The sequence below is a fragment of the Heterocephalus glaber genome, unplaced genomic scaffold (assembly GCF_053883595.1).
Source record: "Heterocephalus glaber isolate CG9 unplaced genomic scaffold, H.glaber_assembly_v1.0 deba00001673, whole genome shotgun sequence".
Classification (NCBI taxonomy): Eukaryota; Metazoa; Chordata; class Mammalia; order Rodentia; family Bathyergidae; genus Heterocephalus; species Heterocephalus glaber.
The window spans coordinates 24,792,803-24,818,178 of NW_028258410.1; the positions used below are offsets into that span (position 1 = coordinate 24,792,803).

Genomic DNA, 25,376 nt, shown 5'->3' on the forward strand with positions numbered 1-25,376 from the left:
GCTCAAATCTTGAATAACTCACATTCTATGAAATGTGTCATCAAGAAAATAATCTTCTTTCTCCCATTGCCACTAATGGCAGAATGTTCTTGGCTTTGTAATTAATTTTTAAGAGAATTCCAGAGCTGATATCCATTTGTGGATGCTCTTTGCTGGCAAACACAGTCTGAAATTTTGTCCCTTTCCCTATTCTATATTCTATTATTAACCACACTGGAAATGTACTCATTATTTTGCAAAACAGAAAAAGAGAGCGTGGAATGTGGAAGGTATAATTTCTGCCCAGAGGAATTTACAGGCTGGGTTAAAACCAGCAAAGTAGCAAAAGGGGTAAAACATAAACACAGAGTAGAGTATTGAAAATCATATTTCATGAAGGAAAACAGGGTCAGTATGCAAGGAGCAATGTTCATAGAATCATCTAGAGCCATTGTTGTCAAAGTGTGGTCCCTGGTCTCTAGCAATCTGTTAGTATTGCTAGAGACTGAATTTTCCACCAAAGTTCATGTGTTGGAACCCAATCCTCAGTGTGATGATGTTATATGGTGAGAGCCCACAGGAGGTGATTAGGTCAAGAATGGGATTCCCACCCTTATAGACAAGACTCAGAGAGCTTTCTTGCTCCTTTGCCATATGGGGACACAGTGAGAAGTTGAGTCTGGAATACTGAAAGTAGATCTTCACCAGACATCTAACTTGCTAGTGCCTTAACATTGTATTTTCTCCCCTCTAGAACTGTAAAAAACAAATTTCTGTTGCTTACAAGTTACCCAGTCTATGGTGTTCTGTAACAGCATCCTAAAGGAGTTAAGAAAAGTATCACATGGAAACTTGTTAGAAGTGCAAATTCTCAGATCCAGACTCCTCATCTGTTACATCAGAGATTCCAAGGGTCAGGCCTAGAAATCTCAAGGTGATGCTGCTACACACTGAAATATGAGAGCCACTGATACACCATGACACGTTGACATGTCCCCTCGGTGATATGCTTGTTTTAGAACTTGATCCTACAGGCTGCTCTGAGAGGTATATGGGAGGAAGACTGAGTCTCAGAATTATTGGGTCAAGGTCACAAATCATTTAAGTGCTTAGAGCTAAGCCTCTAACCAATAACCATGGTCTCTAAACCACATGGTTTGATGGAGTGTTAATTAATCCTGAGGAATTCTGCTTGCAAGTGTCCACTTGAGGGTGGGATTTGATGTTAACTGTGGAGACCAGGTGAGAGTGAGTCTGTGTCAGTCCTATTCATCAAATAGTTACCAAGTGCTCTCTGTGTGCCACATTTTGTGCTAGGCACTGGTGGCAGAATATAGTTTACCAAGCATATGCTAAGAGCAGGCAGAGGGTTGGCAGAAGTGTTCCTCAAGAAGATACCAGTGGCCAATTGTCAAGGAAAGATGGGGATATTCAGTATTCTGTTTCCACCAGATCTAATAAGTCATTGATCAGGTCAGTCTTTGGGGCACTAGGAGCAGAATCCAACCCTTAAAGAGGAAAATGTTAAGACTTTGGCTATAGAGCATCCTAGCCTACAGGGTAGAGTTCAGAGCAAGACTTCTAGCCAGTTACACTGGAGCCTAGACAGACTCATATGGGAATCCAAAAACATGAGGATGGGAGAAGGGAATCTAAAATGGCACCCTAAGGGTCTGGTTTAGATTATTGAGAGAGGAGTGGTAGACCCACTTTCTGCAGATATTGGACAGAGAATGAATTCAGGTTTGAATATGTTGTGTTGGAGATGAAGATGAATAGCAGGTAATGGGGATATACACATCTGCAGCTCAGGAGAGAGTAGCAGATTTCCTTTACCTTTGAGAACTATCTGATTTCACCTGGACTTCAGGATTAAAGGGACTTCTTAGTACTGATGAAAGGAATTTAATTCACTGTCTTCATGCTATTCTCTTGAAATGCTTCATTCATTTTTTAAATTCATCATTTTGTTCCTTCTCTTCAGTTTAATCATTCATCATCCTTCCTGAGATACAGGCCTGGAGGCAAAGGCAATAATGTATATCAAAGTGCTTTGAAAAGCTCAAAATGCTCTTTAGATGCCTATAATGAAACAGATCATTATTTTTTGCTGCTATTGTTATGGATGTTATGATTATGAATTATTATATCAAAACAAGAAGTCTTACTTGTCCATATATCATGACTGACTGGCACCTTCTAGAAGGTAGGCCTAAGTTGTTTGTTGTTTTTCATCACCCCATGGGAAATCCTGTTTCAGAATGTGATGTTCACATTGTGGACTGGCTCTCAGAGGTTTTTCTGTTTAGAGTATTATATGGTTCCTTCTAGCACATCCCCAACTGCAGACATCCTGGGAGATCCACACTGATTCATCTGAAGCCTGCCAGACCATTTTGCTACTGGAATTCTTGGGTCATTACCATTTTCTCTACTCATTGTTAGCTTGATGATCATAAAACTCAAGATGGTGTCATACCCAGACAGTATCCATTAGGTTCAAAAGAATAGGGAGAGTGGGCAGTCTGCAAGCACTAACTATTTGGAGGTCACAGAAAGAACTAAGGACAACAACATTAAAAATGGTCCTCAAGGTCAGTAACAAAGGAAGCCAAGTGAGAAGATGAGACATACAAGCACCATGCTGATCAAACTGCTCCTCTTCTGTGGGTACCACTTTTAGTGGACTAGGAACCTGCTTGTTGGTGTCTTGAAATTATAATGTAGTCTGCACTCCCACCAACAGTGGAGAAGGGTTCCTTTTCCCCCACAGACCCACCAGCATTTGTTATTGGTTGATTTCTTGATAGCAGCCATTCTTCATGGATTGAGGGGGAATCTCAGCACTGTTTTCATCTGCATCTCTGGAATGACAGTGATGTTAAACATTTTTTTCATACATTTATTTGCTGTTTGTGCTTCTTCATCTGAGAATTGTGTGTTCATTTCAGATGTCCATTTTTGGATTGGATCTTTAATTTTGAGGGGTTTGATTTTTTCAGTTCTTTATATATTCTAGATATTGGTTTTTTGTCTGAGGGACAGCTGGCAAGTCAGTGTGGAGATTCCTCAAAAAACTAGGACTAGACATTCTGTTTGACCCAGGATCCCCCTTCTTGGTATCTTCCTGAAAGAATTAAAAGCATTATAACACAGTGATAGATTCACACTCAAGTTTATAGCAGCAGAGTTTGTAATAGCTAAATCTTGGAAACAGCCCAAATGCCTGTCAACCAATGCGTGGATAAAGAAGCTATGTTTTTTTCTTTAATACAATGGAGTACTACTCAGCCATAAAGAAGTATAAACTGGAGACATTTCTAGGTAAATGAATGCACCATGAGACTATACTCTTAAGTGAAATCAATTGGACGCACATGTGTAAATATCACATTTGTTTCTCTGGTGTGAGAAACTGAAAGTGTAAATAAGGGCCAAGTTGTATAATAGATAATGTGAAATAGGAAGAAAATGTTCAAATAGGGAGGGGAAAGGAAGGAAGGGAAAAGAGAAAAAATGAGAAAAAGATAAAATGGAAACAAAGTTTTTGTAAATAAGGAGGGGAAGAAGGGTAGAAGGGAGAGGAATGGGAAAAAAAGGAATAAAAATATATCATGTACAGATACAAATACCATATGATGAATGTGATTATTATGTATATCTAAATTGTACCAATAAACTTAATTAATAAAATTATCATCTATTGTCATACAGAAGAAAATTTCCTTCATTGTTACCCCAGATCTGCCTCCATGGAATACCTGTGCATGAGTTCTGATGTTGCTTTCTGGAAACCTTTGTCTTCATCTCAAAAGCAGGGCCTCAGCAACCTACTGTTGTCTCTCTTAAGCCCCATGAACTCCGTTTCTTCATTCCCACAAGTCCTGCCTGAACCAGACCCCAGGTAGCTCTCTTCACATCAAAGTTATGGGATCACAGATCAACAGTACAGCAAACCAGGTGGCCGCTGCCCCCCACGTGATTACCTGCTACTGTCAATCAAAGGCCTCCTTGCTTAAGTGCCCACTTCATCAAAGAATTCCAATTCTCCCTGGGAAAAGTACTTGGTATGGCCTGGATGCCACATCTGCGGCTGATTTTGAGGGCTCTCTTTTTATTCCCTGCACCTGAGGGTTGATTGCATGTTATATTTTATTTAAATATTTATAGGTTTCTACTTGAAGTGATATGTGTCTAGCTCTCTCTTTTCTCCAGAGGGATAAAAAAAGGAGAAATTCAAATTGCCACGCTCAATGAAGTGAGAGTAGTCATTAGAATTTAGTGAAAAGGATATAGGCTTTAGAGCCATAGAAAATCTGTTTTTTACTTCAAGCCAGGCATTTGCTACTGGATGATCAGGGATGAATTGCTTCACCTCTCTGTGCCTCAGTTTCTTTTATCACATTTAAGGGAGATTATATCACATCATTTTTGTTGTGAAGTTTTAGTAAGATGACTTATATGCCTAGCAGAGAACTCAGAACCTAGATACTCTTTAATGAACATGGTTTGGAAATCACTCTCTGGGAAGAGGGGATCAGAACCTAAACTCATTTCCTTCACGGTGGCGTGATCTCCTCAAAGGATTTAGGTACTTTCCTTACTTCCTGAGGCAGCGGTGGTTTAGCACAGAGGCTCTGACCGTTGCAGAGAGGATGGGACGTCTGTTACTGAGCAGGTGTCCTAGTGTGCTTGCTTTGCAGGTGTATTGGCGCCTGCTGGTAGGGGGTGGAATCAGGAGGCTGGGAATGGTCATCTTTTAGAATTCTGTTTCTGACCCCCAGTATGAAAAAGATGCACGCGTATAGATCCTTCTCCCTTCTGGAAGGCTGAGGCCCATGAAAATGAGGCATTGGGAGTCCAGAGCAAACAGTGTAGATGAGTCCTGACCTCTGCATCCTCAGGTGGTCTCAGAGGAGTGAATGGGGCCCACATGCAAGGCTATTTCAGTGCATCATGCAGTTTTACAATGGAACAGAGGAAAAGAAAGAGAAATAATAACCAAGCATGTATAACCTGGCTTAACTGTCAGGGCTCTGAACTAGAAGCAATTGGAACCTCCTTCTGGGCAGGATAGGAGTATGAGCATGAGCATCTAACTCCCATCTCTACCCTGCCATAGTCCTGGCAAAATGATCCATAAATTTTTAGGGAGTGTAGCAAGATTGGCTAATACAAATCAAATTGCCACCCCACTCAGTTGAAGTAATATAATCAATGGTTTTTGAAAACCAATGGAGAAATTGCCAAGACTGAGAAACTAGAGTAGGAAAGGTCTCCCATGCTTGCCATGCCATGCCCAAAGGGATGCTGGGGCTGGTGCTGTGCAGGTGAGCCCAGGTCAAGGCAGTTGCAGAGGATAGATTATGATTACCTGTCTCTCAAAAAAGAGGTGGAGAAGGGGTTCTGGCTGTTCTTGCACCCTCCTACCCCTGGCTGCTTTCTCTACTGCTTTGCGCTTCCTTCTTTTACTGTGATAATGGACAGTCAAAGAAAGATGAAGGACAGAAAGGTGGTAGAACCATCTCTTATGTCACTTTGTTCTGGAGCCTCTGTGTGAACCAAGAAGTGTCTGAAGATGAGCAAGTGACTGCTGAGACATGAGATGTCCATCTCCTCTTCTGGCAGACCCTCTCTCCCCTCCCAGCATAACCACAATGTCTACAAGTCACTGACTTGGAGTCTTTCTCCCTTGGTTTATAAAAGAAATGGACAAAGATATCGCCTTCTCTCCTTACATCTGCAACTCACAACCTCTGAGACTCTCCCTGCAACTTGCACCATCTCCTTATTGTACAGGCTGATTATGGCATTGAGAGGGAAGAGTGAAGATCTAGTTGGGTGCCTCCTAACAATTTCTGAAAAGACAGATCAGAGGATCTTAACTGTTCTCTGTAGAATGCAGCAGTATTTAACTGCTTGTTCTTCTTTGTTGCACACTTTTCAGTAAAATTTCAAAGCAACGAGAAAAGCCCCATTAAACATTTCTTACACTTAAACCTTCTTGCCCTGTACTCCTTATGAAGCTAGACCTCTTGGAAGGTGAAATACAAGACCAAGTTAGCAAATACTCTCCCAATCTCTCCTAACCTTGAATGGTGTGGTTTGAAAAGAAATTGAGCCACAGGGAGGCATTAATGACAGTAAAGTCTAATACTATTTGTTTATTTATCTAGCTAACTAAATTTTTTAAAAAATGGCCCTCAGATACAATAAAATCCATCATTCCTTTAGCTGTGAAAAGCTTGACGTGACAAAATGAAGAAAATGGATGTTTACAGTAATGAAAACTGCAGCTATTAATATATCTACTCTATGAGGTGTGTGTACTGTTAAGCTGGTTGTATTATACTTGTAATTCTTGCAGCAACCTTGATGGGTGGGCATAATTTCCCCTAGTGACTGTCTCGGTGGTAGGATACTTGGCCAAAGCCATACACTTGCCCAAGTGGTCCAGCTGGGAATTGAACCCTTAATGGTATAGCTACTAAGCTCGCTATCTTTTTAATAGGACCCTCAGATTTCAGGATCATTTTTATCAAAGATCAATGCACCATAACCAAGTGGAGTTTATCCCAAGAACACACTGATGAAAAATCATGAATATTAGGAAAACGATTGGTATTAATGCTTCATATTATTAGGTCAAAGAATAAAAGCCATCTGATCCTCTCAAGAGAGGCTGAAAAGTAATTTGAAAAATTCAGCCTTCATTACTGATCAGAATTCTTAGCAAGCTAGAAATAGAAAGGCACTTTCTTATTTCAAGCAGAAAATGTTCTTAGAGTCTCAAAGCCTAAGAGAATAAACCAAACTAAAGAAAAAAAAATGAAATAGCTATTAGAACTACTAACAGATTTTAGTATTGTAGTCAGACACAAGGCAAATAAAAATCAATAGTCATATGCTAGTAATAACTATTATAAAAATATAAATTGTATCATGTTTTCAAATGCAATTAAAATAATAAATACTAAGGGACAAACTAAGAAATGTGCAGAATCTATATGAAGATATGTACCTACAAAATTTTAGTGAGGCCAATAAAACAAGACTAGAGTAAATGGAGCAATATATCATGTTCTTGAATTAGCAAATTTAATACTGTGGTGATATCAATGCTCCCTAAATTAATTTATGGGTTTGACATAATTGCAATCAAAATCCTAATGGAATTCTTTCTGGAGCTTGATGAAATGATTTAAAAATTGATCTGAAAGAATATACAGGGGGAAGTAGTCAAGACCATTAGGAAAATTGACAAGGAGAAAGGGATTTCTTGTGAGACGTCAGCAGTTAGAATCACTATACTATTTAAAACCCAAAATAAAACAGTATATAGTGAAATTGGATTTTAAAATTTATATGAATGGACAATCACTTAACAATAGTACATTACTGATAAATAGTATATAATACAAATAATTTGGAAAAATAAAATGCACTGCATATATGTCATGATATTCTAAATAAATTAAGGAAAGATTACACACTTAAAAGTAGAAAACAGCAAAAACTAGAAGATATTTGGAATGACTCTTAGTTCACTGAAAGCAAACAAATACACTCTTGAAATTATATTTTCCAAACTTCACAAGGTAAAAAGAGAAAAAGGAGAAGAAAAATATTCTGTGGCATCTTAATGCTCAAATGGCAAATGAGTAAACTAGGTGTGGGGAAATATGTGACAAAATGGAGAATGAAGGGAAAATACTTATATGTAACTCTAACATTAAAATATAATCTCTTGACAGATAAAAATGCTTGAGAGGTATGAAGAAATAATTGCCAAACAAAAAGTGAATGGCAAAAGCATATTAAAATGGCCAATGTCACAGACAATCAAATAAATGCAGCTTACCCAAACTATTACCAAAGTATATTGTTTTAATTGACAATAATCAGCACTGACAAGAAGCAACAAAACAGACTCTTATGGGCACTTCTGCAGGTGGGTTCACTGGCACAGCTTATTGAGAGGAGAGTTTGCTAATTTGTTTTCTAACAGAATAATCAAAGCTTTCAAAAAAAGTCTTATCTGTAGATGTCATCAGTGCATTATTTATAAGGGCAAAGTTTGGAAATCACTTCAAGGTAGCAACAGTAGGATAAGAGTTAAGTAAAGGTGGGTGCATGCACACAGGGGACTTCTGTGCGAGTATCACAAACCATGTTTTAAGAACCACCTATGAGCACCGGTCAACGTTCAGGTTATAAATTTTTTTAAAAAACAGCTTATAAAACTGCGGTACAATTACTGTCCCAATTTTGTGAAATATAAATACACAGACTATGTATCATGTGGGCATAGTTTATCAGTAAGAGCAATAAAGAATCGAGCAGAAGAAGATACATGTGGAGATGCTCAGAGCACAGAGCTGCCTTCACAGTCTGCTCTGGATTCTGGACCCTCACTCTGTTTATCCGATCTGTGCAGGCAGGGACCTGGGCCCTCCCCACCAGTCTCCAAAAGTTCAGTGAACTCTTTGTGCTTGGTGGGATGCAGGCAAAAGGTTGCACGGAACCCAACTGCAAACAGCACAACATCCTCCCTCAGACCTGAACGTCCTTTCAGCAGACAAGGACTGGTTCTCACCTCTTCCTTTCCCCTCCTTCCAGATCACCCCCAGATATAGCAAACACCTCCTATTCACTTTTCCAAAGCAATCTGAATTTTCCGGACTCTATTTCCTGTTCCCTCTTTGCCTGTCTTTTTCCACTGAGCTGACCATTCAGTGAGGTTGGCGGAGGACAGATAATTCTGAGATCAAAACCTTTATTTCTTTTCTAATGGGAACAATCGTCCTTAAAAATGTATGCAATCTGTCTGCACTCATGCGCATGTACAAATATACACATACCACCCCCTCTTTCTCCACACACCTATATTTCCAGTTTTGAGAATATGATCACTTTGTTTTGCTATATTATACACAATTTAAAACTGGTTTCCCCCCTTAGAGTCAAATGTGGATGCAGAAAATTGTTACAAATTGTAAAACACTCTGTATAAGTGTGAGAGGTTATTTTTATTACAGTTAGCAAATCATTGGCAATTCTGGAACGTATAGGAACAGTTCCATATTGCTAAGCCTTGAAATTCAAGCCTGGCTTCAGTCTCAGTATTCCAGTAGAGCATGAGACAGTCAAATGTGAAGTTTGGTTTCAGATTCATCTAAATTTGAGCCTAGATTCAGTCATAATGATGCTGAAGCGCCTACAGAAAAATTGTTTGACCTCTCTGAACCAGTTTCCCCATCTGTTAAATGGAGATAGTATGCCTACTTCATTGAGGAAATAATGACCATTAATATTGATGATGGTTAAGTGTTCTGAGAGGCTTATCTCACTGAATCTTTCTGCAGCCCTGCAAGCCCACAAAGTAGGGGCATCATCATCATCACTGCCAAGGCCTAGAGAGCCTGAATTCTTTGTTCCACGTCTTCCAATTTAGGAAGTAGGTGAGGTTAGAGCCCGTGGAGTCTGAGTCTAAGGTCTTGCTCTTATAGCACTCAGTGTTTGGCTCAAAGGCTAGGAATATAGGGGCTTAGTAAATAGAAACTTTCAGTGCTTTGAAACACTGGAGATTCACTTCCTCTATGCTTACCCAGGCCCTCCTCATGCATAAGCTTGAGATCTTCACTGCTGTGAGTCAAGGGACACAGGGTAGCTGCTTGCTGTGTTCACAGAAGGGCATGAGGGGACTCACCTTATCACAGGCCCGGCATGCAGCCTCAGCCAAAGTGGTGTCAGAAGCAAAGGAAGCCAACGGCTCCTTGACTATATCGCAAGCCATTCTTGAATGCAGAGGTTTCATGACCCTAAGGAAAATGAGTCACTGAGAGCACAAACCTGGCCTGATGTTGGAAGGAACTGACTGTGAATCCAGAAAAGAAGGAAACCAGTGTCAGCTGTGGCTTCCAGATTGCGCACAGCAGTGCCTTGACCACAAGTCATTCTGAGGTTCTGGAAGCCAGGTGTGGCAGGAACTGAAAACAGGATTAGGGGCCATGGAAACCCAGCAGGGAGTGAATATCCATCTGGTGTTGTCATACAGATTTCCCTTCCTGCCCACTTCTTCAATCCTCAGAAGCTTGTAACTCTCAGGCCAACCCTTTTCCAAACTAGGTTCTCAGTAAAAGTGGATGCAGCCACTAAAATTACTGTGGTAGTGGCTACTGTTTTCTTCTTTATCTTATCTTCATATTTTAAAAAATAGCTAATGTTTGAAATTTGAGAACAACTTTTTGAAAATAGAAAATCTATCCCATGTTCTAATGAAATATGTATTTTTCTTATGTATATCTACTCCCTTCATCCTTAAGGTATCGTGGCCTCTGTGTCAGTCAGTGCTCACTAGACAGACAGATTTAATAAAAGATATCTAAATGAATTTACAAGACAGGCTTACAATGGCCATGTACAGAGTCAGACATGGAAGAATGCAAAAGAACTGTCTGTGCACTGAAGAGCTGAAGGATCTGGTCAAACGTTGAAGGTCTGGAACTCACTGTAGTGTCCTGTGTGAGTCCATATCAGGAAGCTCAAGGATCTACAATGGAAGGCTGAAGATTTTGGGCTGGGAGGCTGACTGCACTGGGAGCCAGAAGACCCACATTCAAGGTGACCGGGAAGACTGGAGCTCTTCTAAAGAAACAGAAGCTAGACTTCCTTCTTTCCCTCCCCCCCCTTTTTTTCCCCATTCAGGCTACAAGCCTATTTGTTGGTGACACTCCCACCCAGGGTTGGTCCTCCACCTTCAGTAATCCATCTAGCTACACCCAAAACTATGCTAATCCAGTCAGCTGGGCATTTCTTACTCAAATTGACACAGCAGTTAGCTATCACACCCTGTGTACCATTTATTGTCCCCAGTTGTCAGTCAGTACCAGAAAGTATTTTATAGGTTCTGGAGGAGTTACCATTTTATTTTAATGGCCCTGTGGTGTCTTGGAGAGTCTAATTACCATAATTTGATAAATAATTCCTATATTGTTGAATATTTAGGTGATTCTTCCTGAATTCCTGAATTCATCTTCCTGAATCTTCATGAATGATTTTCTTAGACTAAATTTTGAAGAGTAAGTTATTAAAAGGCACAGACATCCTTATGATTTCTGCTACATTTCACAGATTGATTTCAATGTTCTTTTATGATACGAGCAGTATTTCAGTGTAAGCTTGCCAGAATTGTGTAGTATCGTTGTTTTAATTTTACCCATTTGATAGAACTAGTATCTCAAGCATATTTTAACTCACTTCTATGTACAACCTCCTCTTCTGCCTTCTTCTCTATCTTGCTCACATATGCCAACGCTTTTATCTTTTTCTTCTTTTTCTGTTTCTCAAAAATACCATGGCCTGGGCTGGGAATGTAGCTTGGTGGTACAATGCGAGCTTAGCATGTGCAAGGCATGATAAATAACAACAACAACAACAACAACAACAGCAGCAGCAACAATAAACTCATGAACAAGCTCTGATCTGACTCAGGGCCTTTCCTAAATTGTTCCCTCACCTTAAAACTCTCTCCCCATCCAGCCCCTTTTCCAGCTAACTGACCATTATCCTTTATACTTCTTTTTGCAAAAGTCATTTCATGGAGGACCTCTATGACACCTGGATTGAAATTAGTCTCCTCTTCACTCTCCTTTTTAACTATTTTAAACACTGTGTACAAATTGATCCTAACTTGCAATCATCTGCTTGTCTATTTGTTTATGACGTGCTGCTTCCATTAGACTATGTACTCCCCAATGACAGCACTTTGCTCTTGCCTCTGATGCTTGAAATTGTATGTGGAACATATAGACACTCAGAAGGTAAGTATCGAATGCATAAAGGTTATGAAAGTGTTCATGTACACTGGGGAAACTTTGGAAAATCAGAAAAGTACATAGATAAAATTAAAATGACCTCTCCCATCATCACTCAGTGATAACAACTGATACCAAGTCAGCATTTTTAATGGTTTCATATCTTTCACTCAATCAATATGGGACTTATTTTGAAATTTTATATATAGTGAGGTTTCAACTTTATTTTCCAAATATTTAACCTATTAGCCCAGAAGCTCACAATGCCCCAAACAATGAGAGATTTTGGAGGGAGGGTGAAGAAGTTTCTTGGGAAAGAGAATGGGTGGAACCTTGGATCTTGACCCAAAGAAGTCTTGTGACCATAAGGGGGCTTAACCCTCTGACCTTGTAGATGTGGCACAGACCCCCAATTAGGGCAACTAATTTTTAGAACAAAGCTCCAAGCCTCTTCCATGGGGCCGGCATCCCTGTGTTTGCAGAACTGTCATGCTCCTGTCTTTCTGAGTCCTTTCTAAGCACTGTCTCTAGTGACAGTGACCCTGAGACTAACTCAGACAGTGCACCAATTTTACACAGGGAGATGCTGAGGCTCTGAGGAGTTAAGTCATCTTCCCCAAATCTCAACTCTCACAATAACTCTCCTGAGCCCACAGTCCTCCAACTCCTGCCCTACACGTGCTGCAGAAGGCTTCTCTGTGCTCTGAATTGTTTATTAACCAGATAGTTTGGGGGAGGTGGGGGCAATGGAATGGAGGCGGCAAGAGCCTGATTAATTGAATGTTTTTTTTTTTTTATTTGAAGGTTAAGCAGCAAATCCATTTAAACTTGACCCAGACTATTTTATATAGGATGGTATATGAACTAAACACAATAAAATTGAACTCAGAGGAATATCTCCGAGAAGGAAGAAGTCAATAACGTGATCCTTAATTGCCTTTTACAGTCAGTATGTTCACTTGACTACCCCTGCACCCGCACCAAAGCATTCAATCAAAGCCTTGGCAGCTTAGACATCCAGAGGCCGCCCACAGGCTGTAAGAGTCTTCTGTCTAGAACGTAGTAGACTTTACACTCCCTGAGGACAGACTTCTGTGTCTGGCTACACATCTAGCAGTTTGAAGGGTGGATGTATGTGCATGCGCAGTGCAGTGTGGCCAGCAAAGCAATGGTGTTCTGTATTATGGGGAGTTTAGGATTCAGGAGAGGGCAGAGATTCCTGTAATGTGCCACATAAAATACTGCAAGAGCATTTTCAAAACCACTGAAAGCTCTCACCCAGGTGAGTACAGCTCCCTCAGGGGTAAGCTATGAAGCCTCCCTGTCATGTTGGCAGGTTGGGGATGCTGACCAAGACATTATCTTGCAAGTTAAAGAACCTCTCCCTGGTGCCTCCAGCTGTTCACAGTTCTGTTGCATATGGTAGAAAAGGCACACACTCGAATCTACTGACATTTTGTAGAGTTGATGAAAGAAATATGTTTTCTTTATTTCTATTTCAGAAAATATAGAAAAACACTAAGAAGAATGTAAAAAATTACCTAGAAACTCCAACACTTGGAGACAGCCACTCAAAACTTTGGTGTAACTCTTCCCGTTGTGGTTTTTTCTCTGCATATCTTTTCTTTCTTTAAATACAGACACATACATCTTATTGGATGAAACTGGACCACTATGTACATGTTCTATAACTGATTTCTTTTCTTGAAAAGGATATAGTAATGATTTTCCCATATATAGTACTTATATATTTTATACTTCAATAAATACAAGTACATATTGAATAATTATGTGGCAGGCATGAAACTTGCTATTAAGGCATGTGATATGATGAAAAAATAGGTAAAGTCTTAATTTTTATGGCTCCTGCAGACCAATAGAGGGATACATATTTAATGTAGATACAAAAATACCATCAATTTTCATTACTGGTGGATTCCGGATATGCAAACCCACCTCCCCACTGAAATTTACTTGTAACAACAAAATCTTCACTCACAGTTCTTTCCATGTCATTCACAAAAATGCACAAAGAAGTGAAAAAAATTGAGTTGTCCAATGCACATATTCCCAGGAGAGGATGAAGAAAATTATGCTGCTTTCTTGTTGCAGCTATCATACTGTAAACAAGTGTTTGTGTGTGTGTGCGATGTATTTAACGTCATGCTTTTCACATTCTTGTGCTTCCTATTTGTGATTCTGCTGTTTAAGTGTAGTCCAGGGATGCTATCTGATATTTCCAAGCACAGGGCTTGGATGTGACTTACAGAGAAAATAAATGTATTAGGTGGGCTGTTTAGGCACTGTTGGCTGTAAGTTCATTGTTAATGGTTCAACAATATATATATTAAATAAGGTATCTTTAAGAAGAAACACACATAAAACAAGGTTATGTATTAATCAGTTGGCAAAAATATTGTGAGCAAAGGCTGATAGGGACCTAATCCTGTATTTGCCCTAGGAGAAATGGTTCAATTTTCACAATTTTGGTGCAATTTTATAAAATATTACCCTGAATAACAAGAATGGATTACACAAATCAGTAAGGTAAGGTGTGGTCAGGGATGGAGGAATACATTTGGCATCTTTTGCTCTAGATATAATTTAAAAGATAACTTTCCAAACAAAGGTAAAATCATAACTCATAGATGCAAAGAACATGATTTTATTTAATACATTAATGAGGAAACTGGTGAAGTGTGACAACTAGTGCAGAAGAAAACTTAAAGATCAGAGGCAGTTATAGATGAAGAATATTGAAATGAATATGCAAATGTGGGCAAAACTGGCTTTTTTTTCCTTTGGGGGGAAAGGATATCCCTCCTCCAGACATAATCATTTGCATGTCTATAGACAAGAATTATTCTGCCCTTCTATCAGTTATCTACAACTTCCAGAGTTGCAAAATAGCTTCCATAGTATCAGAATCAGATAACAAGGCAGCATATGTGATAGACAATGCCTACTTTCCATAGAAGCACAGATTTTCTCCCACAAAGCCATGCCAATCAATGTGATCACCCCAGACAGAGTGTGTAGAAGACAAGAGAAGCCAACCCTGGGGAGTGCCACCCCCACGAGGTTGCATCCTGCAAGCAGAGCCTGGAAAGGAGATACAAAAGCAGGAGAACAATCAGGAAAATGTATGTGGTGCTTTGGGTCAACAGCAGGACTGAAGATAGAGTTGTCAACTGTTGGAAGGATTGCATACAAGCTTCTAAAAAGGGTCCCCTTACGCTAGGCAGCATGGCAGTCACTGATGACATGAAGAGCTATTAAGGAATATAAGCAGAGGGAAGCCAGGGAGGCATGCAAATGTAATTCAGGCTGGCCTTGAACTCACTATGTAGCCCAGGCTGGCCTCAAGCTCTTGGCAATCCTCCTGCCTCAGCCTCCCGAGTGCTAGGATTATAGGCATGTGCCACCACACATGGCACCTCCTGGATCTCCAAACCTGAGTGAATCTGCTTTTGACTCTTTCTTCTCCCAGTTCATAGGTAAAAAGAGTATGAGAAGGTAGAAGCACTTTGATTAGTCTTAATATATTGTTATATAGATGAACAATTCATTATATCCTAACTTCGATTTCTGTATGTTTAAGTATTTTATAATTTAAAAAATTATAATTATCATCCTGATAGATGCTCATATATGTGCACACATCTAATAACTTTTCCCAGAATAAATTCCTGGCAGTGTCATTGCAGCCCTCTGAGATTTCAAGACTTTGAGAGTTCTTCAAAAATTGGATCGATTTACAGTCTGTCCTCCACAGCGGCTAAGCAGCTTTGTTTATTTGGACGTGCCCATCTGCAGCTGTTATGAGTCTACATTCTCTCTTTATTCTTCTCTGTTTCCCTGAGACAATAACTCTGCAAACAAGTGGTTTTCTGTTTAGAGCTGATAATCAATAGCTTTTATTTCTTATCGTTACTTACAAGTCACAGCCCCCTGTTTGGTGCAGAATCAATTCTCTCCTGCTGGAATTAGCACAAGTCAAATATTTGCAGGTTCTTATCTTTCCTTTAGGCTTGACTTAGGCAGGCTCTGAATTTTCAGAAGCTGGTATTTTTTCTCTCCCACATCCATCTTTCTGTTTTCCTGAGGGTGTTCCTGTCTTGCTTCAGCTTTTTTTTCTTTTCTCTTAAAGCATGGCTATGCTTCTGTACTAAATCCCTATTACCTAGACCACTAAAGAGAATTTCTCCATTTACCTCCCTGCTGCATGAAAGCTCTGTTTTAAAAACAAACACTCCATCCAGCTTGTGTACTAGAAGACTTGCTTCTCGGGTCGTATGACCGTATTTCTCATCTCTACTCTCTGTGCTTGCTGTTTCTCAGGGCTGAGTCATATGCCTAGTTCATTCTTACATTACACCAAATCTCCCTAGAGATCTTATCTGTTCCTACGATTTCAACAAGACATGGACCCATTCGAAATCTTCCGAGCTCCAAGTCCACATACCTGTTTTTCCTACCTGTTTTACCCACTTCAGCTCCACAGTTCAGTGCCAAAATAATCTTATTTTGTAAAAACCGTCCTATCACCCAGTTTGGAAGTCTGGGAATCACTTAGAATTCCTGTCTTTACTTCCCTATCCTCATATGCAATCAGCCATAAAGCTGTGCACTTTACCCCCTTATCCCTTAAATCTACCCCTTCCTCAGTTCTAGTCTCCCATCCCCAGACACTGAGGAATCTTTGCTACCACAGTTCATTTGAATCTCATTTTTTCTTGTTTTTGGCAGTACTAAGGATGGAACCCCGGACCTCAATCATGTTAGGCCAAGTGTTCTAACACTGAGCTATTTCTCAGTCCAAGTCTCATATTTTATTTTATATTCATTACTAATCTTTGTCTTACCAGATCTATGAGACCTGGCAAATTTGTAAGACATATTATTCTTTTCCTTTCCATTAGACTGTGTTGTATTTTTAAAAGGTGATTTTGTTTTGATATTTCTTCATTTTTCTTTTTTTATTAATTTTATTGGTACATTTAAGGTATACAATATAATGACATTCATCATTGGAAATTTGCATCTTTACATAATCCATCTTGCTTCTTATTTTTTCCCCTTCCCCTGCCTTCAACCCCTCTACCCCTCCCTATTTACAAAGACTTTGTTTCCATTTTTTCATTTTCTCATATTAATTCCATTCCCTTCTTTCCTTTCCCCTACCCCTCCCACTTTCCCTTCCCCTTTGCCCCTTTTCTTCCTGTTTCACATTATCTATTATACCTTTTACTCCTTATTTACACTTTCAGTTTCTTACACTAGAGAAACTATTCAGTATTTACACATGTGTGTCTTATTTATTTCACTGAAGAGTATCACCTCAATGTGCATCCATTTGGCTATAAATGTCTCTAGTTTCTCACTCTTTATGACTGAGTAGTACTCCATTTTATAAAAAAAAAAACCCACATTTTCTTTATCCAGTCTCCAGTTGATGGGCAATTGGCTTCCAAGTTTTAATTATTACAAACTGTGCTGTTATGAACATGGGTGCACATATATCACTGTGGTATGATTCTTTTAATTCTTTGGAGAAGGTACCCAGCAGGGGAATAGCTGGGTCAGATAGGACTTCCAGTCCTAGTCTTTGAGGTATCTCCATACTGATTTCCACAGTGGTTGCACCAGTCTACACTCCCACCAACAGTGGAGCAGGGTTCCTCTTTCCCCACAGCCCTGCCAGCATTTGTTATTGATTAATTTCATGATGGCAGCCGTTCTTTCTGGAGTGAGGTGGAATCTCAGCGTTGTTTTCATTTGGATCTCTCGAATGACCAGTGATGTTGAACATTTTTTCATATGTTTATTTGCCATTTCTACTTCTTTGTCTGAGAAATGTCTGTTCATTTCAGATGCCCATTTTTCAATTGGGTCTTTAAATGTGAGAAGGAGGTCTGATTTTTTAAAGTTCTTTATATATTCTAGATAGGAGACCCTTAAGATGGAAAATACAGAAGAAATGGATAGATTCCTAGATATATGTGAATTACCAAAGTTGAATGAAGATGACCTAAAAATTCTAAATGACCCAATATCAATCAATGAAATTGCAAATGTATTAAAAACTTACCAACTAAGAAAAGCCCGGGTTCTGATGGCTTCGCTGCTGAATTCTATAAGACATTTAGAGAGGAACTACTGCCACTACTGTTTAAACTCTTCCATGAAATTGAAAGGGAAGCAATGCTCCCAAATTCATTCCTGGAAGCAAGCATCACCTTGATCCCCAAAGGAGAGAAAGACCCAACTGAAAAAGAGAACTATAGGCCAATCTTACTAATGAACATAGGTGCAAAAATCCTTAATAAGATACTGGCAAATAGAACCCAGAAGATCATCAAGAAGATCACACACCCTGACCAAGTGGGATTCATCCCAGGGATGCAGGGGTGGTTCAACATATGCAAATCAATAAATGTAATACACTATATTAATAGAACCAAGGACAAAAGCCATATGATCATTTCAATAGATGCAGAAAAAGCATTTGACAAAATCCAACATGCATTTATGATGAAAACCCTAAAAAAAATTGGAATAGATGGTCTCTACCCCAAACTGATAGAAGCCATCTATGAAAAACCAACAGCCAATATCATACTAAATGGTCAAAAACTGAAATCCTTCACACTAAAATCAGGAACAAGACAAGGATGTCCACTATCACCACTCTTGTTCAATATAGTTCTGGAAACATTAGCCACAGCAATTAGACAAGAGAAAGAAATAAAAGGAATAAAGATAGGAAATGAAGAAGTCAAATTGTCATTATTTGCAGATGACATGATACTGTATATAGAAGACCCCAAGAACTCCACCAAAAGTCTTCTAAACTTAATAACCAAATTCAGTAAAGTAGCTGGTTACAAGGTCAACACACAAACTCAATAGCTTTTCTGTACACAAAAAACAGACTCACTGAGAGAGAAATGGGGCAATCAATTCCTTTCACAATAGCATCCAAAAACTTGAAATACCTAGGAATCAACCTAACGAGAGAAATCAAAGACCTCTTCTCTGAAAACTGTAGCACTCTGAAAAAAGAGATTGAAGATGATATCAGAAAATGGACAGACATCCCTTGCTCCTTGGTAGGAAGAATCAACGTAGTGAAAAGGCCCTACTTCCAAAGCTGCTATATAGATTCAGTGCAATCCCAATTGAAATCCCAGCAGCATACTTCATGGACCTTGAGAAAACTATCCAGCAATTAATTTGGAACAAGAAGAGACCTAGAATATCAAGAGCAATTCAAAGCATCAGGGACATGGCACGGGGTACCACAATCCCCAAGTTGAGACTATACTACAAAGCTACTGTGATAAAAACAGCATAGTACTGGCAAAAAACAGACCTGAGAACCAGTGGAACAGATTAGAAGATGCAGAAACAACAGCAGACACACTCAGCCACCTCCTCTTTGACAAAGGAACTAAACACCCTCACTGGAGGAAAGATAGCCTCTTTAATAAATGGTGCTGGAAAAATTGAGTTTCAACTTGCAAAAGATTAAAAGTAGACATATATCTCTCACCATACACTAAAGTAAAATCAAAATGGATTAAAGATCTAGATATTAAAACAGAAATTGGCTGGAAGAGAGGTTAGGAAGGACCCTTGAAGACATTGGTATAGGAAAAGATTTTATGAACAAAAGCTCAGTTGCCTGTGAATTAGCACAATCAACAAGTGGGATCTCTTCTTATTAAAGAGCTTCTGCACGTCAAGAGAAACCACCAACTATGTGAAGAGACAACCCACAATGTGGGAAAAAATTTTCACCAGTGGTCCCTCAGAGAAAGGTCCACTATCTAGAATATTTCTTTATTTTTCTAGTCTTGTTCCCTTTCAATGCAACTTTTCAAGGTGGGAAGGATATTTACACATCCCATTGCCACTAAAACCAAATACAAAATGGCATTATGGATCCACTGGGCTGAAGTAAGTCTCAGGATGACTAAATGAGAAGATAAATTTATAAATGCATAGAATATTGATATGATAAGTTATCATCTATAAATCTTTTTTTGTGATACTGTATATTGAACTCTCGGACATTCTACCAGTGAGGTACATCCCCAGACCTTTTATTTTTCAGCTTTGAGACAAAGTCTTCTTAAATTGCCTATGTGGAACTTTAACTTGCCATCTTTATGCCTTTGCCCCCCTAAATGCTGAGATTACAGGTGTGTATCATTGTTGTTTTTTAAATACCAGTGAAAGTAATAGCCTTGCCCTGATATAAGTAAACTTTTGAAAACATCAAAGTATTTTGGGGACAAGTATACCTATCCATGTTCTCATCTCATTACTTACCAGCTACATGACTTTAGATAAGATGTTAAACTTCTCTGAATCTCACCTCTAATCTTGCAATAAGAATGTTCATCTTAATGGGCCATTGAAGGGTTGATGGAACAGATATATAGAGAGGTTTATTCAGAGAACTTGGGAAGGATGGTGATTCTGTAGAGCTGGTGTTGGCTGGGTGTGCTGACCTGCACGTGGTCTGTAAAGACACACACTTGGGCTTGCTTATACCCATCTCCATTAACATCTCTGACTTGAGTAGCTTCATGCTCTCAATGAACGTAACAGTATTCCAAGGGAGAGAAGCCCTGGGTATCTGATGTGAGGTATTCTCAATTGCAGCCAGTGCTACTTCCTTATCCCCCTGCAGTTTCCTGGGATGCCCTCCCTAGCCCAAGCCTGAATGCTGGTGTGTCTGGGAACATTATTTTATTCTCTATCCTTATGCTCATTTTCTTAATAAGGACTCTCTTACATCTTTCCTCAATTTCCTACCAGCCTTCCCCTTTCTGTTGCCAATTTCAGACCTGTTTCTCTTTCTTCTTCTTTCTATTTCATGTCCTTGCTGTCATCCCTCTTCCACAGGACAACTGGGATGACCAGTTCTACATATGGTCCTGTTTCTTCCCTAGTTTACATAATTTCCATGTACTCCTTTGGTCTCCAGGGTAGCATTCTTACCATTCCTGCCCTTTTACCCATTCAAAGTCCTTCAGGAGCTTTTTCAACTTCCTAGATCTTTCCAGTCTCTTTTTTTTTCCTCATTCAAATCTATGGCCAGGAGATATCTGGGCTCATAGAAATGTTTTAAGGCAGTATATGGGCTCAAAATATGATAGAAAAATTCTATAATTGAAGCTAACAAGCATTTGATTCTGACTAAAACATATCTACATGCTTTAAATTATTATCCAATTTACTTTTCAAAAAAATTCACTAGACTTAGCAAGAAGCTATGGGTTAGCTTTCTTCAGGGCCCACAAAGTCTGGAAGCACTAATGTGACTGGAGAAACCAAAGGCAATGATAAATTATCAATTTTCTAGGGACCAAACAATATTGAAAGAAAATTTAGTTTTTTAAATATTTCAAAGTGATTGACAAAAATGAACAATTATTGTCGGAGGTGGAATGTAGGTGCATCTTAATATAATGTGATTGAGAACTCTAAAATTATACTGCAAGTGAAGATCAGACACAGACTTTTTCTTCCCCTTCACCTTGACCTCTAGCCCTCCATCCCTTAGCTGCCTTTCTCCATGTATTTGCACCTGCAGACTGTAGGACTACATACCCTTTTCTTTTTCCTCTCATTTAATCCAGTCATAACTGATACTGTCTTCCATTTGCCTTTCACTCATACAAGGCTGAGCTATATTGATCTTTTTACCTTCTGGGTCTCTGGCACAGAACACAGGAGTTTACACAGAATGTGAGCTCTTTGTGCTATTGATCAAGGAGCACTGGTTTGTCCCAGGGAGCTGTTAGTGAGAAAGTGAACAGGTAGTAGATCTGGATGAGGAGTAGACTCATTCAGATCACTCCACTTGTGCATCCCTATGAGCTGAAGCCACACTGCCCAGGAAATCTGCACTAAATGATGTGACACAATGGGAGAGGTGATAGAGGTGGGAAATCATCCTTGAGAAGTGATTAGGTCCTTGACTTTGTCTTTTCACAGGCACCATACGCTTTGAAGTCCTCGGCAGCCTCCACAGCAGACCAGATGGGAATGTGATGGAAAGCATTGGTTCTGACATCACTTAATGTGGGTGTCTAAGGGTCCTGGGAACCAAGAGTGAAGGAGACACTTAGGTCCCAAGGAGAGAACAGGAAATCAGTCCCCAGTGGGAGAAAAAATCCTGGGAGCCATGGTGGTAATTGCCCAAGACAGACTGGGAATTATGGTCATGCCTGTTTTGTGCACTCTTTCTCAGAAGATCCCTCGAGGGCAGATACCACGGTGTCTCCTAAGTGCCTAGCTCTTAGTGCCCAGGGAAGCTGCATCAGCAAGTGCTCTGAGGAGTCTGTTGCCTTAATAAAAGGCTATGTGATCCCATCATATAAATGAAAGTGTGGATTTGGAGCATGTAATTTCCCCCGAAGGAGTTTCTCCAAGTAACCTGATTTCATATTGAATGTTTAAGGAGCCATTTTTGTCATTAGAATACAATAGAAACAGACTGTATGACAAGTGTTTTACCTGCATTCTATAATTGAGTATTAAAAATAATTTGGGATATAGTATCGTCACTTATTTAAGGATCTGAGGAAGGTCATAGCAGCAAGTCATTTGTCCATACCACAGAGCAAGTGAGCAGCAGATTGAGCTCTGAGCCCTGGACTAAGGATCCAGTGTCCCTGCTCTGCAATTCCACCATACATGAAAGTCATCACTAATATCGTGGGAAAGAAAACTACTCTTTGGAGCTGAGAAAACTCACTGCATTAGTAGTTATAGCAAATGGATTCTAGACCTGCCCTCTATCTCTTAATGTCTGTTGCCCTATCCCCTGTTAAGCCTCAGCTTGCTCATCTGTAAAATGGGAGTAAAATATGACAGCCTCATAAACTTAGAACAGAGACTGAAAGGGTAACATGGGTGGAAATATATAGCACAGCTGTTAGCAAGTAAAAATAAATAATTGCTAATTGATTCTGATGTTGAAAACTTACATAACATGCTGGTTTTTAAATGTTTAGCAAGGTTAGGGATCCAGCGAAGGGCTTCATACATGCTAGGCAATTGTTTTACCACTGAGCTATACCCCTAGTTCTGCCTATTTTTTCTTATGTCTGACTTTGGCAAGCAGTGAGGTTTGGTCATGTTCATTAGTTCATTAATATGTGTATGTTCACAAATGCAATAGCATCCCTCTCAGACTTCCTTTCTGTAAAAGCATTTGCCCTATTCCCTCATAATATTTGTCAAATCCATTTTCCTTTTCCAAATGCCTCTTGCTTATAGAAGCCTTTATGATCAAACACTATCCAGATGCAAGAGTCATTTCACTGCACACATAAAAGGACCCATTTGGAAAGTGAGTGAATACAGTAGCCTTTGGTTTCTTTTATGGGCCTTTCTGGGAGCTTCTCTAGAGAGCCAGAAGTCTGCACACTTCCTCCAGAACTTGAGCGTCACTAGGGTTTCTTAATTGCGTTATTTTCTGGCTGTGCACACACAGGGCCTGATTGCATTTACTTTGTGTCCCTGTCATTCTCTGCCACAGTGGCAGAGATGAATATTTTCTGCATGGCAGTTGTTTTCCTGAGAAGCTAAAAATAATGGAAGGAAATTGGTTTTTCTCTTCTGCCTTATCTTTGCATAAGTATTCTCGGGGATCTCAGAGCAGCTTAGGAGATGACCTCTGCTTTACTGTCGCCGCAGAGCCAAGACACAAATGCAAGCAGCAGAAAATAAAAGCACTTTTTCAGTGGGTGCTGAGTCTTTCAACACTCTGGCCTCTGTGAGTGTGCCTGCCTGAAACTGTCAAGGTGATGCTGAAATGAATCCACTGGGCTGTTTCAATTTAGTTCCACCCCTGACTTGACAGGGCCCCTCCCTTGCAGCTGATTGACCAATTGTTTCTCATGATTGATGGAGGTGACGGGTATATTTTCAAAACTGAGGCGATCCTGATGAGCCCAGGGAGATGGAGGGTGTGTGTGTGATTGGTTAGGGGAGGGGGACACTGTCTTGTTAATGGTGTCTGGCAATGATCTCTGGGAAATCTGCAACAATGCAGGTGTATGTTGCTAGGGGTATTGGATTCCAAGTCCTGGTCCCACTGTTTACTTGGGAAAGTTGCTTAACTTCTCTGCCCTTCTTTGCCATCTATAAGAAGTAAGCCAAATGGAATAGGATGCTGGTTGCTTAACCGATAACTAGCCAATAACCAATCCTTACTGTGATGGGATTCTGTTATGGCAAGGATGGGAAGACCTAAAACCCTATATTTCTGAGTCCCTCTTGCAGCTGTGTATGGCCGTGTAATTACGTTTCGGCCAGTGAGATATAAGGCAGAACAGTAGCCAGACTTCTGGGAGAGCTCTTTCTAAGGGGACAAGAGGTGGTGGAGGGGGACTTGCTGCCCTTCTGTCCTTTCCCCTTCCTTGGTGATATGAACCTGAGCTGATTAAGCCCTGCTTGCATCCGTGAACAGGGCAAGGCATGGATTGGCTGCGTGCTATAGAGCCTGGAGTGTTACGCAAAAACACAGGTGCCCACACGAATTCAGGTGGATTGTCATTCTGACTTCAGAGGGAAGCCTGGGAGGTATATGTCTTTTCTCAGCCAATAAACACTTTTTCTGCAGGAAATGATGCATAAATCCTTGGGCTCTTTAGGGATCTTCACATAATACCAAGTGACTTGAGAGTTATTATCTTATCCAGTGATAATATCTTTTTGACTCTAAGGAATCTATGGATACTTTTAAAGAGATGGACTTTAATTAGGTATGTGTGTCAGTGAACTCAGTGTATAGGTCATAGTGAGAACATAGAGTGAAGGACTCTGAAATCACACTGCCCCAGTCATGGGTTAATAAAGAGTGAGATGAATGTTCTGCATGTCGAGCAAGGCATGTGCCCACCTGCAGGGATGTATGTGGCTTTGCTCCAATCCCAAGGACACCATTTACACAGACCACCATGGAGTTACAGAATACAGTGGCCTTGAACATACAGGGACTGTGGCACAGGCACAGGATGGTGGCTACGGGGCCCTGCTCGGGCTGTGTTTTAGGTACCCTTGGAGCCCTAGGTAATGCTGCATGTGGACAGGTTCTCACCTGATGACAGAACCTACTGTGTCTCCTCCATGCTGCAGTAGTGGTGATTAAAGATGCTCTATTGGAGGCATAAGGCTGCCGAGGCTGGCTGTGAGGCTGTAAGGGCTTTCCTGCTAGGCTCAGTCCACTGAGGGGACCAAAGGTGCCTTGGAGAGCCATCAAGGTAGGGAAGGATGAAGACAAGTCACCTGAGCACCCCCTTGCTCTGCTGATGATATAAAAAGACCCTGTGATCCTCTGATGGGGCTGTTTCTCCTTCCGGAGCCATTTTGGTCTTGGAAGCATGTCTTCAGTAAAGCTGCCAGGACTCCAGCAAATGAAACAAGATGCCCCAAAGCCCAGAGGCTTTGGATGGTGCTATGGCAACCTCAGTCACCTCGGGGTGAACCATTTCCCCAGGACTTCAGGGAAAGCTGTGCCTAGAGAAACTGGAGAAAGATCCTCTGAAGGCCGGCAGC

At 40.2% G+C, this 25,376-nt stretch overlaps 1 protein-coding gene across 18 annotated transcripts in view; it reads left to right on the plus strand.

Moving 5' to 3' along the window:
* Ptprt (protein tyrosine phosphatase receptor type T) overlaps positions 1-25,376 on the plus strand; it is a 1,083,111-nt gene that overhangs the window by 500,648 nt on the left and 557,087 nt on the right. The gene's annotated exons all lie outside the window — the stretch shown is intronic.